Source organism: Pituophis catenifer, unplaced genomic scaffold (genome assembly GCF_029215685.1).
Source record: "Pituophis catenifer annectens isolate HBS135680 unplaced genomic scaffold, rPitCat1.0.hap2 SCAF_3, whole genome shotgun sequence".
In the NCBI taxonomy this organism is placed as follows: domain Eukaryota; kingdom Metazoa; phylum Chordata; class Lepidosauria; order Squamata; family Colubridae; genus Pituophis; species Pituophis catenifer.
The window spans coordinates 124455905-124474176 of NW_027256883.1; positions in this window are offsets into that span (position 1 = coordinate 124455905).

Below are 18272 nucleotides of genomic sequence, written 5' to 3' on the forward strand. Positions count from 1 at the left end.
CTATGACAAACAGCAAAATTGTTCCAATCATGCAATTGCCTTAAATACCTTTTCGGACCAGATTTCATTTTGAGACCCTAATACACTATTGGAACAATAACCTGCAACTAGCTACCGATAACCAGTATGAGATATGGGTCAGTGCACATAAGTATCCAATTTGTAACCATAAAAGCAAGATAATGTATAGGATGCTAAACCACTGCTTTACATTTACTTCACCTTACAAAGAAATTGATGGCCTATGTTCATTCAAGTAAGATGAGAAAAGAGTGGCCATTTAGTAACTTGATGCTTAGTCTGGCAACAGGCAGTTTCCAAGCTCCCTTTAATGTAAATTCTTTTAAAACTGTGATTAAGCAACTATTGCACAAGAATCTCTGCAACTGGAATAAGAGAATTTATAAATGCATTAGAAATTTCTTCCTGATCTTTATTGGATCTCCCAATGCAATCCAAGAGATGTAGTATACTTACATATAAGTCACTGTAGTGCTTTAGGATACTGTGTTGGGTATAACAGAGCCTCCTCTCTCCCTACAGAAAATTCAAGATAGGATGCTCCACAAATCTTGCAATTACTATCATAGAAATCTCTGCCTCATGTACAGTAATAGAAATCCTTATAAAGGGATGTGGGAATGATCTTGGCAGACAGGTGAAAAGACTGCAGACTGGACAACCATGACATAAATCAAAAAATCGTAGAGCTAGAAGGTCCCTTGGAGGTCTTTTAGTCTAACTTCCTGCCTAAGGCAGAAAGGTGTCAAAAGTGTCAAACTCGCGGCCTGCAGACCGGGTGCATCATGCACTGGCCACGCCCCCACACCCAGTTTAGCGAAGTGGGAAAAAGTCACAATGCTTCACGTATTGACAATGTGACACCGCGAATGTGACACCCTTGCCTTATACCATCCTGGATAAATGTTTATCCAATCTTTTCTTGAAAGCCTACAGTGATGGAGCAACCACAACTCTCCTCAAAGTATATTGAATTAGCTCTGTATGTGATAACCGCTGCCACGAAATTCTCAGTCAGAGGGCATGGGAAGCATTTCAGAAAGAGCCTTCCCTAGTTTCCTGGAGAGTAAAAGGAGAAGAGGGGATAAATTTTTTCAGGCTTGCAAAATCCTATAATGTAACCTTACAATAAAAGACAGAGTTAGTGCTCATGGTTGTGAGGGTTGTGAGTATTAATAAATTTACAGACATTTTTAAAATTCTGTTTTCACTTTGTCATTAGGGAGTACTGAGTGTAAATTAATAAGGAAAAAAATGAATTTCAACAACTGTAGAATCAAGCTGCAGGATAAGAAAATTGACAAAAGTGGAAATGAATACTTTCTGAATGCTTAGCGACAGAACCCCAGTTTTCATTGCCATCATAACTCAGGAACTACCTGTATTATATAAAATTATTAACTAGTTGGAGCCTAAAATTAGTTTTCCATTGGTGATAGTCTCCCAGGCTTCTATACCACAGCTTTTAAATGTTGTCATTTGACAATTTAAAAGAGAAGCACCTTCTCTGTAGTGACTCCTTTTCTCTAGGACTAACTCTCATTCCCCCTTCATGGATTACTGCCTTGTGGCAAAGGGGCTTGCGTAGTTCAATGAAGCTATGAGCTATGCCATGCAGGACCCCCCAAGACGGACAGGTCATAGCAGAGAGCGCTGGCAAAACGTGATCCACTGGAGAAGGAAATGGCAACCCACTCCAGTATCTTTGCCATGAAAACCCCATGGACAGTACCAAAAAGAAAGAAGATACAATGCCAGAAGATGAGCCCCTCAGGTCGGAAGGACAGGAAGGCCTGGAGGAAGATTGTCCATGGGGTCACGATGGGTCGGACATGACTTCACAACTAATAACAACAACTCTCATTTGCCCCATTGTACACAAGAGAGGTTTAGGAATGTAGGTCTTTTGTTTTTGTTCTATATTTTCTTTAGTTTTGCTGTTTCTAGCCCTTAACTTCCTTTAATATGTATTTTTTCCTGTCATTATTTTTATAATAAAGCACTCCAGGCTTCACCAAACTAGAAGGAATACATAAATCTTTTAATTAATAAATACATGGGCCGTTGATCAGATCTAGCATGACTCTTCTTATGTTTTGGTCCTCAAGAGATGTAGGAGGAACCTAGCTGCAGGGCCGGATTTTCCTATAGGCTAACTAGGCTTCAGCCTAGGGCCTCAAGATCAAGAGGGGCCTACATTCAAATTGTTAGCAAAATTAAAATTACACTTTCACTATAGGTGAAAGGGCCTCATAAGTGGAATAGCCTAGGGCCTCTTTTCATCTAAATCCGGCCCTGCCTAGCTGGTGTATTTTTTAACTCTTGAATGGGAGAGATCTCTTAGCCACATGGGATCACAAAAAACCAATGTTATGTTTATCTTTTTCCGAAGGAGTCTAAATCACTAAAATCAAAATTGAATAATGGCTTGTCAGAAGGTTGAAAATGATGATGTGAACTTGAGAAAATGAAGATGATCACAACTTGGATTAAATAACAATCAACTCCTTTTATTTTAGCCTAAACATTGCCAAGGTTGTATAAGTCAGCAGTAAAACTTCCATTTCATTAAGCGACCAAATGCATAAACATTTTAATGAACTGTTTTACATGGTTCATTGGAAAGCTCCCAGTCTTCTATGACATAAATCACTCAGTCCTCTCATACAATGCTTACATTTCAGTTTATAAAATGATAACTGACTAAAGATACAGGTTGAAGTTCCACAAATAATAATGTAAAGCAAGCATCTCAAAGAACTGAAACAAATGTGACCATTTAGATCTTAAGATTGATCTCCTAGCTCTTCTTGAGTTATCCTTGCTTCTTTGTACTATCTGACCTATGAAGCTGCTGGCCTCAAACAACTTCATTCAGAGAAAAGTGCCAGCAAGGACAATCTTCTAGCTTGACTTGCATTCCACTTTAACACTTTGTGTTATCACGGAGGGCTCTTCAGAATTATCACTTTACTCAAGTGCCCTCAAGGACATCCAATAGTGAATGACAACATAGTCCAAAGAGGAATCTAACCATCCAACAGTTTTAGTACTCCTGGTAACCCTCTTTCCCAGCTGACTGTCTCTTTAAAGGACCGCATACTGAAACAATGCTCTAGTATCACATGAAAGGTATAGAAAAGGTCAAGTGTCGACATAGGTTTGTCATTCCCATCGTTGTCAATGACACAAAGACTTAAGACAATATGTGACAGAATTATCATACCATTCCTCATAGAAAGGACTGTCTCCCCAAACAGGTATTTATTTTATAATGACCTGAAGGCAGAAATGAATTTTTAAAATCAACATCAAGAAAAAAACCTTTAGAATAATTAAAGCATGTTAATGGGAAACATTTTGGCACATTCTCTTTAACCTTCCAAAGCTACATGAAAAGCTCTGAATACTTATTATCATCTTGGGTGTACATGTGTGTGCATTTCAATAAGCTAAAGTATTCATTTGAGTCATTAATATTTTAGTAGCGTTTTCTAGTTGCTCTAATGTCCAACCTCAGATTCCGTTCTGATTCCAAAATTAAAATGGCAAGTTTAGTATATATATTGAAGATTAACATTCATGCTAACAAATGTTGTACATGTATTGTAATATTCATGCTAGTACTCATGCTAACAAATGTTGTACAAATATATATAACTGTAAATACATATAATACATTTATATTTAACAACCATGCACATTTCTTAGGTCAACAGATTTGTAGTTATTAATAGAGGCTGAGTGACAAATGACTTCATGATCACCCATCCCTCTAACTGAGGATCTGACCTTTTATCCTGATGTGGCTTTTAAAAATTTATATTAACAATGAGTAAGTCTTGTGTTAACATAGGCTTAAAATGAAGACTACTTATATCCGAATCCACAAAACAATAATAGATAATATTTATTTTTTATAAGAAATCTATTTGGCTGTTTAATTTTTTAAATAGCCAAATAGATTTTAATTTAATTTAATTTAATTTAATTTTTTAATTCAGAATGTTCATTTTTAAGATAGACCCAAGATTCAGTAGTACTAACAGTATTATAAAGTTGTTATATGGTGTTAACGTAAAATGAGTATTAAGATCATAATGGATGCTATTTATGATCCGCTAAATTTTGCTTCAATATCCCAAAGTAAATTCCATGTCATTATCAGTCAATTAATATATATTCCCTTCTATTTTTTCATCCTGCCTCCCATTATTTCTATACACTACATGCATGCAATTCTGTAGGTCTGATTGTATAGCTAGACATAACTGAATACAGAAGAATGTTGCACATAAAATTGCATAGTTCATAAAATCAGTATCAAAAGACAATATAAAATCTAGCTATACTGGCTATAACATGTACCAAATAGTGATGTAGATCATCCAATCTATCAGACTGAAGGTTACAAGAGCCAGAAAAATCACTTGAACTCTTAACCCATTCACCAGAGACCATAAAATCATCTCTGCTCTCAGCTAGAGGTTCTGCAGAATTCATGGCATATTTTGCTAAAGCCACACACTTCAAAAACTTAGCAGGTGGAGCCAGGGCAAAACCTTAATTTGATGTTCATTCACATTTCAAATGTTAATAAAAATTAATAAGGTCAACGTTCTTATATTCCATAAGGTATTTCAAAATTTTCTCCTTTTAACATAATTTGGTCATTTTCTGAGGTCCGAAGGGGCACATTAAGGACTTTTAAGAACCAGCTACAACCCTGGAGCTTTTAATAATAAACATCTCTTCTACAATAGGCAAGTTTAACCTGATAGCCTCAATCCAAATTTAATGGCAACCCTTTGGCTAATAAAAAGCCTTTTACAGGAGCTCAGGTGAGACTGATGGTCCAAAATAGTCTGTTACTTTTCCAACAGCCTGCTTAGGACAGAGACAAGAAGGTCAGAGGATGATTAATTTAGTTCTGGCATCTCATCTTGTTTCGGTCTCATCCTCCACTGGCATATGATCCTCAACAAATTGCAAGAGTAACTCCATAATTTGATTTAATTCCACATGTTGTCCCATTGTTACTACAGATGAAGAAAATGGAGAGTCAGCTAGTTTTAGCAAGAAGCTTATGGAATTTAGATTATGTTCTAACTCCCTTGCATAACATCTAGAAGAAAAGAAGAGTATATTATTACTCTCTTCAGCTTGGGGTGCCATTTCTTGCCTCCAAAAGTCTAGACGACCATTAAATGACACCAGCAATGAGTTAGCATGTTCTATATTTTTGTTGCCTTCTAGTGGTTGCCCTGATTTTTGAAGGCCAGATATGATAGTCCTAGTGATCTATCTAGTAAACTTCTAATATTTAATTTTATGTATGAGGGATTGAATTGGGAAAATGTGGTTCCAATGGGGTCATCTTCTGTCTGTTCCCAGAAAGTATCTGCCCATTCACCAAACTGGATATAGGATGCATGCTCCAGGCCAACCTTCCCTTAAATGATGCCCTCTAGTGAGACCTATAAAGCATGCCTTTTCTGTGGCAGTTCCTATCCTGTGGAACACCATTTCCCTGAAGATCTGGCAGGCCTCCTCTCTCTTAAGCTTCAAGAGAGAGATAGAAAGGGCTGGCTCTTCCCCCAAGGGATGGAATAGGAATTAAATGTTTTCCTTTGGTTGCTTTTCTTATCACAATCAATTAAGGAGGAAAAGATGGCAAAGCCACCCAATGGCTTCATATTAGAACAAGGCAAAATAACTGATATGTTAGAATAATCCATCTTGAAGCCCTCTCTTTGCTTAGATGAAAAAAAAATGGGAAAACATCCAAATCCAGAGATTATGGTAGAAATTTCAAGGCTGCCAGTATTTTCATAGCTGCATTGGTGAGATATCTGTTTAGATATGCTGGAAGGAGAGCAGAAAGGGAGAGAAGGGGGGGGGGGGAAACTCCCTCCCAAATTAAACAATTCAATATATTTAAAATAAGCATCAAAAGTGAGGTTGCTGCTATGCTAACATGCTGAGCTGAAAACAAGCCTTCAGGTTCACAGGCACTCCATTTTGTTTCTTTCATCTTAAGCAACCATGGAGGGGGGGGGGAAGAAGTCAGGAATACAGGTAGGCAGATAATTTAGATGTAAAAGGTAGCACTAAGTGGACTAGAGCAGCATGCAAACAGCAGGTGAGGCTTAAACAGCATTTTCATGCAAGCAAGAATTCTCTTGCTATTCCTAATGCAACTGCAGGGATGACAGAAGAGAACGGAAGAAAACAGTTTCTGCAAAAAGACATAGACAAAGAAGGCAACTTCCCTGAGGAGCTAACATGATAAGTAGCCACCACAAGAAATGCTGTGATCAGTCAGAAAGCAGAAGAGTTATTAGCTTAGCCCTGAACCTCCTACTTAATGTGGGACCAGTGGTGATAGCTAACAGACCCTGGCTAAGGTGACAAGCTTTGGACCTGCTCAAGGAAATCCAATTGAAAAGCAGCCAAGAGGAACAACCAGTTAGAAACAGATGTTCCAGCTAGAAGGATGTGCACGCATTTAAACAAAACATGTGCTCTTAAAAAAAAAAGATTCTAAACATAGGTTTTCATCTCTTCCTGTGGTCTTTTTATTATGAAATTCTGTTATCCTCTGACAGGGGAGTAAGGTGAGGAGAATAAGGAAGAAGCTTCCCTCTTATTTTGAACTATATCTTAAGCCACCTTGTTGCCTAAGTGACCATTTTTGCCAAACCAAGATTCTTGATTCTCCAAATACAATTATAGAATTCTGCACATAGCAAAGACACTGGCATATACTGTATGCACACACAAAACCCACATAGATTGTCTGTTTTATGAGGAAGAGAAATATTATTTTTCATTATGAGAAAATAAAAATTTCTAGATTCAGATTTTAACATGCCAGAAAATTATTATTTCATTTTTTTTCCTTACAGTGTGACAGCTGCTTTTGAATGTCAATGTATATGTCAATAGGGAGAAGGAAGGAAGGAAGGAAGGAAGGAAGGAAGGAAGGAAGGAAGGAAGGAAGGAAGGAAGTAAGTTAAAAGAAGGTAATTATATTCTAAAATTAATCACAAAAGGAAAAAAAATGAACACTGCTTTGATTAAGACCTTTGTATGTATTTCAATTGTATGTCATGTACTGGTACTGATTTGTTGCCTGTAACATATGTTGGACTGTAGCCCATAATTATAATTAATCAAATTGAGAACTGCATATGCATACTAATAGGGTTAGTGATCGTTGATAGTGTGCTATTCTTAACACTGTACGTCAACTGATCCCATTTGAATAAATACTGAAAATTCGAAATAAACTGTAATTAGTTGTCCAGTAAGATACAGAGGAAATGAAATAAATTATTTCCCCATATTGGCCAGTATAAACAGAGGAAAGATTCAGTACCCCACCTGTAATACTACTTGGCTAAAATCAGACCATATACTAAAATCAGGATAGATTGGCACCAGGGTACCATATCAGACCTATCTTTATTACACATTATTATTACAGCAGGACATTTAGCTTCATCTCAGCAGTATGCCTAATAATTATTAATAGGACTACCCATATTGAGAGCCACTTTTGTTAAGGCACTTGGCTAGAAACCAATACGAAATATGTCCGAAAAAAGTTGGGTTTCTTTGATGAATAGCAGAAAGATGCTCTGTTTGTGTGAAGCCTGAAGCACTTCTTCCTAATGATTTCTGAAGCCATAAAGAATGAGATTGCTGACATAGTTTTGGACTCAGGTTTTTTTGGGAGAAAGATTGTGCTGTTGGAGGGATCCTACTTTATATTTTATTAAGTAATGCTAAGCCATTTGGCATGGGACTATGATTCCTTTTCTGTTTGGTGGCAGGCAAAAGCTGATCCACCTCATTCTTCACCAAACTTTTAAAAAAGACCTTGGCTATGTACAGGTAGTCCTCAATTTATAACAGTTTGTTTAGTGACCACTCAAAGTTACAATGGCACTCAAAAAAAGTGACTTATGACCATTTTTTACACTTGTGACCATTGCAACTTCCCTATGGTCATGTGATCAAAATTCAGATGCTTGGCAACTGACTCATATTTATGTTGGTCTCAGTATCCCAGGATCATGCGATCATCTTTTGTGACCTTCTAAGAAGCAAGTCAATGGGGAAAACAGATTCACTTAACAACCGTGTTACTAACTTAGCAGTTGCAGTGATTCACTTGACAGCTGGCAAGAAAAGTTGTAATATGAGGCAAAACTCACTTAACAAATGTCTCGCTTAGCAGCATAAATTTTTATGACCCCAATTGTGGTCATAAGTTGAGGACTACCTGTATAGGAACACTAAAAGAAAGTAGACAAACTGGATCTATATGGTAGTTATACTACGCTTTATATATTGGAAACATGTCTCCCTAAAAATCTTCTGGCATTCAAAATGTGTAATAGGGAGAGAATATGTACCAGCCTTACACAAAGTGCTTGTGGAGAAAAAAACGGAGAAGGAATGCTGCTGTTTGCTCCTGCAGAATGACTCAATTCCCCTTTAATGTAGGGAGGCGAGATAAAATTAGAATGTTTTATCAAAAAATTTATTTGACAAATTTTAAATAACTGAAAGGAGCTAGATGTTTTAAAGGAGAGATGGTTATTTTCTTTAATACTGAAGGACTGTGTATGATTCTCCTATCTAATGTACATAATATATAGTATATTAGAGTATTTCATTCTGAAGGATTCAATCCATAAGGTTTGTGCCATATAGGGTGTAATATTGCAGGCCACAAAGCACCTGAAACCAATTGGTAGGTTATTTATCAACAGATCTCAAGTAACTAGCATGTGTTTGCCAAATTATTAAATCTAATGAAGTACTCACATTGTTTAGATATTTTTCCCACATATGTGTATAAAATATATACATGTAAATCTCTTGCAAGTGATTGGTGTGTATAAAGTACCTAGCTGATTGACACACGCTTTCATTTAATGAGGGTAATTACAAAGAACAACAATTCCAAACCACATCTGTTCAGTGTAACCGCCCTGCAGCACACATTGGGAGCGATCAAAAATGCCAGTTTTGCCAGAAATCATGCACAAGCCCACTTGCTAGACAAGAAACAGATTAATAAGCATCAACACTTTCCCATAAACACTTGTTGAAGAGTATAAAAGCTGCTTCATGCTGAAGGGAATTATTGGAAAAGTGAACACATTTGCTGGTTTGGAGCAGGGAAAGAGAGGCATGGGCAGGCAGGAATAACAGGAAAGACAAAAGTGGGTGAGAAATTGCATTGATCCCCCTTTTTTTTCTAGTAAGAGACCTAATATTGAAAAACCAAGATCTTTGTTTCACTGGGGGGGAAAGAATCCTTGACTTTCTCTGAGTTTATAAAGCTTTGAACTAAAATCTTCATTTAATTAAAGTGAATATAAACATAAGTTTGTTTATATGAAATATTTGTGGTTTGAAGATGGAATATACGTCATGAAAAAAGTTGAGAATAAGAAAACTCTATCTAATCTGACTACACGTTGCACAGAGTTTCGTAAATTTAAATTTCCCACCTATAATAAAGCAGCAGCTAAAGATTGAAAATGAGGGCTGGACAAAAAGTTTAGAGCTCAACAATTTCATTGCCAGCATTACCTCTTCTTAAAAAGGCACACACAAAGTTGATTTTCTTATCTTATAAGAAAGTGACTCAGCCAAATTTGTACTTTGTCTCCAAGGTGAAGGACTGTGTATTTCATTTTCCACAAACAGTTGTATATTACAAAAACTTGAAAGCAGTTTGAAAGGAGTTTCATGGATGTTGTAGTATTAAAAACCTGCAAACTTAAAAGACAGTAATCAATGCATGCTTCCTTGAGCAAAATACATATATGGGATTTAATTCTGAGTAAACAAGTATACAATCAGGGTGCACATCTATGAAAAAATGAACTTATTCCTATCCAATTTCAATAACATACATGGGATGCATGAGATAATTCAAACAAACACACACAGTACAAACACTGAAATCAGAAATAATCTCCCCAGCTTTTGTAACCATGTGCAAAATGTAGGTGCTTTTATTCAAATGCTGCTTAACATTCTGGGTCATGTTTTTAATAGCAAAGGGGCATGGAATTATAGCCAGTCAGTCATATGATCTCAGACAAGGCATTAATGTAACATGACTTTGTTTGCTTTTATATGACAGAAGACATTACAAGACATGGCTGACACATGGTATTATGGTTGAATAAATAAATAGTTTGATTTTGAAATACAAAGGTTCTCAGATATGTTTTGTAAAGTAATGTTCTTTTTTTAAAACTCAAGATTTATTTGCTTGTTTGATGCAGAAATAGTTTTCCATCAAATGTGTCTTGCTCAGCTACAAATAACTAAAGTAAGGTTTGTCATATATAAGTGTTAACATACGCTATGGAAAAAGTAGCAAGCAATTCTACAAAAAAGGAGCAAAAGGCCCTAATGATAGAACAGGCAATAAGCTACTCAATTTCAATTTGGTTGCAGAAGAATCTAGTCATTTCATTGAAATCAAAACAGCGAAGGCAAAATGTAGATTTGGAAATCATGTTTCATTGATTTTAGTGAGATAACCATAAAGTTGTACTTCGCTCTCCCAATGTATTCAGTGGAAATTCCAAGTGGCAAATTGTGGGTAGATAAGGTCCTTTATTTTAAATATATTCAAAGGCTAGAATTTAAAGAACAAGCTCATTGCCATTTTTACTTACATGAAAAATGAACTGTTTCCCACCCACCTCCAGATAAACAATATGCTTTCTAAAAGCTCCATGCCCTTCATAAATAGAGTTTAGAGAAGAGGCAGTGTGTGAGAAACACAAATCTATTGATTCATTAGATTCCAAATATTTTTATTCTACCATTAAGTGGTGTGTATGTGTAAGGGATGTGGTGGCTCAGTGGCTAAGATGCTGAGCTTGTCAATCAAAAGGTCAGCAGTTCAGCGGTTCAAATCCCTAGTGCTGCATAATGGGGTGAGCTTCTGCCAACCTAGCAGTTCGAAAGCATATAAAAAATGCAAGTAGAAAAATAGGGACCACCTTTGGTGGGAAGATAACAGTGTTCCGTGTGCCTTTGGCATTTAGTCATGCCGGTCACATGACCACGGAGTCGTCTTCAGACAGTGCTGGCTCTTCGGCTTTGAAACAGAGATGAGCACCACCTTCTAGAGTCGGGAACAACTAGCACATATGTGCGAGGGGAACCTTTACCTTTACCTTATGTGTGAGAAGGAGGGTATATGCAAGAAAGAGAGAGGGAGGGAGAGAGAGTGTTGCTGTTCTCTCTGAAAATTCGTACTTACTAAAAATGTTCACCTTGTCTGTCTATATAAAAATTGCCGTCCTCTTATACTTTTTTACATTTTTACAATTTATAATTAACTATCTCCTTAAACTCTCCTAATCCATCAGAAACTCAGAACTCATTGTCCCCTCTTATCTCCCAATACGTTTCTGTGAATATCCAAAACAGTATGTGGTATGGTAAAATGTTGCCAAGAAAATAACATGGACACATCCATGTAGGCATTCAAGAGTGGTTCAGTGGCATCTTCATCTTATTAATGAAGAAAAGACAGTGTTCTTGTATTCAATCAAAAATAGTAACATTTCTTTGGTTTCATCCTTAAAAAGTCATTGGATCTCAATTCTCTTCTATATATTACAATAGTGTCACTCTTTACTTCAATTCCTATCATTTCTTTGATCATGTTCAAAGTGGGTGGGGAATTATTCTGAAAGAATCATAGAATCACACGGCTGGAAAGGACCTTGGAGGTCTTTTAATCCAACCCCCTGCCCTAGGCAGGAATCTTTATTCCACCCTAGACAAATGGTTGTCCAATTTTTTTCTTGTAAACCACCAGTGATGGCACACACAATTCCAGTCCTAGAAAAATTGCAGAGAAGAGCAACAAAGATAGTAAGGGGTCTGGAGGTTAAACCATATGATGAAGAGCTAAGGCAATTTGGTATATTTAGCTTAATGAAGAGAAGGCTTGGGGTGACATTATAGCCAACTTCTAATAGTCAAAGACCTGTCAAAGGGAAGAGGGGTCAATTTATTCTCCAAAGCCCCTGAAGGTAGGACAAGAAGCAAAGGGTGGAAATTAGTTGGCGAGAGATCTAACCTGGAACTAAGGAACTCACTCTCCTGACAGTCAGAACAGACTGATTCATACCCTATTCTGCTTTCAAAGAGCTTAGAGTGATCTGCATAAGTTTTCTAGCTAGTTCTCGTTGATGTAATTCTCACATGCTTCCAGTTCCAAATCAGTACTATCCATATGATGGTTGGGGATAACATAAAATGCATTCTAGTATCTCTGGACAGCAGATAGGAAAAGTTTTGAGACATAACCATTTAATACCTTCCTGCATTTTGAGTATGTAATTCCATTGCACTCATTCCAAGTATCAAAAGTTTTTATAACTGTTTGTTTATTCAATTTCTATAGCCACCTATCTCCGCCAAATGACTCTCAAATATTTAGCACATTAAGAGATAAGTATAGCATTCTCTGACAAAATGGTCCATGGACACCCATGGGACAATTCTCATGAACAAAATTAAACATCCATCTGAAACAAGTCCACCTGTTACCATAACCTCCCTTCATCTTCCAGGCAAAACTTGCATATGTGGAACAGCAAACACTGATTCAGTACTGTGGAACTTTCAAATTGTGTTTCAATGCGAGTAGTTTTATCTCAGACAAATCAATGAAACACACACATTCATATATTAAATATTGCATTTTTAATGAGAATTTTTTTAAAAAAAAAGAGCGCTGGCACTTGTTCCAAATTGCTATCTTTTACGAAACCACTTTTGATAAACAACAATCCTCAGGGCTCCCACACACCCTAGTCACCATTTCCACAAGGAGTCATTGCCACAAGCAATATTCTTACCCATACCAAATATGTAAGCCTGAAGCAAATTTCCAAAGAAACAGCTGTTTCTGGGTACCTTGGCATCTGGTTAAATTATTTGCCAGAAAGAAAAAGGAGGTACTTTAAAGGCTTCCAGAGAGACGGATAGGGTTAGAAGAGTAAAGAGATGCAGCTGTGACAGCTGAAACCAGGATAAGTCCACACTGATCTTTTTCCCTGCTTATCACAACAACCATTAATCAATGGCAATCTCAACAGGCCCCCCAGATCTACCACACGCCACCTCTCAAAAACTGACTGCTCAGCCTTGTAATCCACTTGAAAAACTGTTCATCTGAGGAAATGACAGCAGAACTGTTGTTTCCTACTTATGGTCAAAATATTAATGCAATTCTTCGTTCTTGTCCCTTTTATTTTTTAAAAAAGGCATATTTACAAGCCTTTTAGCTTGTAGATCTGTTTTGCACTCTCTCACCATTTCTTTCAAAAATGTCTCGTTTAATTTCCATATAAGGGGGGAGGGGTGCGCTTGTCTGCCTCTGCTGTACGTGTTACTGCAGACTTTTCATTGTTGGCAGCCTAAATCCCATCTGTTTACTGTGACTAAATTACAAGCTAACCTTTACCCTAGCCAGAATGAAGCGAGTCATTAAAAATATATCCTAGGGGTATGTAAGGAAATTAATTAAGGCTTGGAGATCAAGCTATGAAAATAATATCACAAAAAAATACGTCAGCAATTATGCACCAAGAACTGTCAACTGAGAACACTTGAAGTTGAATAAAAGACCACAGGCAGGCAGTGATGGATATTTTTCCCTCCAAATGTTGTACAGGATAGGTGCCAATTCATACATTCATTCCACTGTAATTTCCATTAGAAGTCTTTCATGATGTCATGTTTTCAAAACTGCAAAACGTGTTTGAGTAGGGTTAATAGTGGGACAATAGAAATGTGTGCCTACCCCTGGGGAGAATGATATCTCTATTGTCTTCGTTGTTTAACAACACCAACTCCCATTAAATTCTTTCCTCTGCTATTTGGCTTCTTAGGGATTTTAGTACTATTCACAAAGAGTTGGACACAACTTAGTGGCTGACCCACAACAACAATAAAACTATGCAAAGCATCCAAGAGAGGCGCTTTACAATGTGTCTTGGCATTAAAGCAGCCATGTCCTTTGGAAGGTGCTTTGAATACTACTCACAGTTGTGTTTATATGTACATGGAGGGACAACCACTCATTTTGCAGAGCTCTATTTAGAGTTAAAGGCTGTGTTCCAGGCAGTAAACCGAAACCAAGGCCTTAACCACAACAATATTTCCTAGTTTTAGTAAGATTTTCTCAACCCTCCAACTCCTGCAAAACAGCATCACCATAAACGGCAAGTTTTACAGGATGCCAACAATCATGGCCTAATTTAACTGGGAGAAGCATGATGCCATCGGGCCTGCAACCGCATGTTTTCTGGCTTCTTAATCTTTTATTTGATTTGCCACATTCTCGACTGCAAAATCGGAATTTTAATATTTAATATGAATAGGGCACATTTGGCAAAAATGAAATGGAATTGAATAAACAAGCTTATCAGCATAAAATCTGTTACGCGACTCAGTTTAAAGATATTCAATATCTCAGTGTGCTCAACAAAGGCTTAATCTGTGCTTCTTAGTCAAAATTAGATATCTATGCCTGCATATCCCCATTTGCATTTAACCATTCCTCGACACCACCTTTTCCCCCTGTAATGTTTTCTTCACCTTTCCCCAGCCCTTGAGAGAGTGAGGCTTATGTCATCCTTAGCTGAACTGGGTTTAAAGTAATATTTTCTCCCTTATTCCAACAACCCACAACAGCAGCCTCAAGGTAGGTAAAACCTGTTACATTTCATCAGACCTAACTGGAGGCGAAGTTAAATGATCACTGGTGGGAGTGATCAGAGAGAGGCTTCACAGATAGTTTTCGACTTGTGACTGGTTGCTTAGCAACCGTTCAAAGTTACAATGGACCCTAAAAAAGGACTTACAATACAAATTCAAAGTTTCTGGGTCTGTCCTTCCCCCCCATAGTTATGTGGTCGCATTTTGGTCATTCAGCAACTGGCCTCCTGTCATGTGACCATGTGTCATGTCATGTGATCATGATTTACATTTTTTTTTTTTTGGTCAGAGATCAATGTTTACTTCCAATTCCTGGCGAAAAAACAGCCCTTAGCGAATAATGGGTTTGCTTAACAACTGTGGCATTCACTTAACAATCACCAGAAAAAAAGGTCATAAAATTGAATGCAGAAAGAAAACTTTATGAAAACATAAAGCATTACTTGCTTTATGATCCTCACGACTTACGACCAAAATTGCAGGCTCAATTACTGTTGTAAATTGAAAACTATCTGTGTTGGCTCTTCGCCTCTAGTCTCTGTTTTCTGCTGCTATTCTGCTTTATTTATTTATTTATTTTTTGGCTTGGCAAAATTTTTCAGAAGTGGTTTGCTGTTGCCTCCTTCCTAGGGCTGAAACAGAGTGACTGGCTCAAGGTCATCCAGCTGGCTTCGTGCCTAAAGCAGGACCAGAACTCATGGTCTCCCAGTTTCTTGTCCAATGCTGTAAAAACACTGCACCAAACTGGCTCTCTGCTATATTCGGTTACTCACTCTCTAAAGAGATTGGACCTAGCAGCATGAAAAACATTAAGAAAAGACTTGGCACATAATGCTAATCTTAAAAGGCATAACAGTATAATAGTATAACTGTGAAATAGAATAACAGTACAAGAGCAGAAGGACATACTGTAATGACGTAACAGTCTATAAAAACTTAACAGTGAAACATCAGGGCCAGCTCACCCCTCTTTTGCTATCAAAGGAACTATGGGGAGGGGAGGAAATCAAATGGTAATGATGGAAAAAAAGAAAAACAAACAAAAAAAGTCCTAAATTAGAATATTCTTCCCAAAGTTATGTCTGGGAATTTTATGGGTTTTTTCTCACTGTATTGGTATAATGGGGTCTAGGAGGAAGAACTTGAGATGCTTGACACATCCTGTTCCTGCTGTGATTGGCAGATGCAAAGTAATCACATGTTGCAGGTAATCCTCGATATACAACCGTTCATTTAGTGACCGTTCGAAGTTACAACGGCAGTGAAAACAGTGATTAATGACCAGTTTTCACAATTACTATCATTGCAGCATCCCAATAGTCACATGATCAAAATTCAGGAGCTTGGCAACTGGCATGTATTTATGATAGTTGCACTGCCCGGGGGTCATGGGATCACCATTTGTAACCTTCCCAGCTGGCTTCTGACAAGTAAAGCCAATGAGAGAAGCCAGATTCTCTTAATGACCGCAATAGTCACTTAACAACTGAAGTGATTCGTTTAACAGCTGTGGCAAAAAAAAAAAAAGGTCGTAAAATGGGGACACTTAACAGCTGTTTAGCTTAGCAGTGGAAATTTTGAGCACATAGTGGTCATATGTGGTCATAGGTCGAGAACTACCTGTACTAGAATAGGACTGGGGAGACATAGTTTCAAGTCTACCTTCAGACATGAAAATTCCCTGAGTGACTTTGGAGCAAACATTACCTCTCAGCTTAGCATCTTCCATCTTCCTACCATGGAGTGGTAGGGAACAACTGGAATAGGGAGAGCTATAGTATGTGTGCCACTTTGAATTCTTAGAGGAAAACTGGAATATACATCTAACAAATATATCAGAAATAACATTTTGCGTAGAAAAATAGAATATCTGCCAACTTCCAACTTGGAACATATTTTGACTTACTCAGAAATACATAAAAAACAATTGATCATTCCAAAATAAAAAGAGATAAATTATTCCACTCTCCTTGGCTGATTACGTCATCAATTTTGTCTTTCTGGTGGTTTCAGTTATTTTTGGTTTTGAGGATCATAATCTGTTTAATATCACTGGTACTTTAATGATGTTGACATAAAGATAAGAGCAACTGAAGCCAGTGAAGTTGAATAGAATAGAATAACAGAGTTGGAAGGGACTTTGGAGGTCTTCTAGTCCAACCCCCTGCTTAGGCAGGAAACCCTATACCATTTCAGACAAATGGTTATCCAATCTCTTTTTAAAAACTTCCAGTGTTGCAGCATTTACAACTTCTGGAGGCAAGTTGTTCCACTGATTAATTGTTCTGTCAGGAAATTTCTTCTTAGTTCTAAGTTGCTTCTCTCCTTGATTAGTTTCCGCCAGGGTGAAATGTTCCCGGTTCGGACCGGATCACCCGATCCAGTAGCTATGGAGGCGGGTGGTTCGGAGAAACCGGTAGCCCCCCCCATGCCCAGCTGAGCCGCACAATCATCAGAGGCTTTTTTAATTTTTAAAAGCATTTTTTCTATAACCTGTTCAGCTGAAAAAATGCTTTTAAAAGTAAAAAAAAAAGCCTCTGATGTTCGCGCGGCTCAGCTGGGATCGTCAAAGGGATCGTCAGCTGATGATCCAAGCTGAGTTGCCTGATCAGCAGAGGCTTTTTTTCTTTTAAATGCCTCTGACGATCCAAGCTGAGTTGCCTGATCGGCAGAGGCTTTTTTTCTTTTAAAAGCTTCTGACGATCCAAGCTGAGTTGCCTGATGGGCAGAGGTTTTTTTTCTTTTAAAAGCCTCTGACGATCCAAACTGAGTTGCCTAATCAGTAGAAGCTTTTTTTCTTTTAAATGCCTCTGACGATCCAAGCTGAGTTGCCAGATCGGCAGAGGCTTTTAAAAGAAAAAAACCTCTGCCAATCAGGCAACTCAGCTGGGATTGTCAGAGCCTTTTGAAAGCATTTTTTTACAATCTCTTCGCCAAAGAGGTTGTAGAAAAAATGTTTTTAAAAGGGGGGGAATTGGCCATGCCCACCCAGTCATATTACCCCCCCCCACCAAGCCACACCCACAGAACCGTTAGTAACAAATTTTAGATTTCACCACTGGTTTCCACCCATTGCTTCTTGTCCTATCCTCAGGTGCTTTGGAGAATAGCTTGACTCCCTCTTCTTTGTGGCAGCCCCTGAGATATTGGAACACTGCTGTTCCAAGGACACTGCTGTTCCAAGGACCCCTGGTCCTTCTTTTCATTAAATTAGACATACCCACTTCCAGTAATCATTCTTTATATGTTTTAGCCTCCAGTCCCCTAATCATCTTTGCTCTTCTCTGCACTCTTTCTAGAGTCTCAACATCTTTTTTATATCATAGCGACCAAAACTGGATGCAGTATTCCAAGTGTGGCCTTACCAAGGCATTATAAAGTGGTATTAACACTTCACATGATCTTGATACTACCCTTCTGTTTATGCAGCCTAGAACTGTGTTGGCTTTTTTGGCAGCTGCATCACA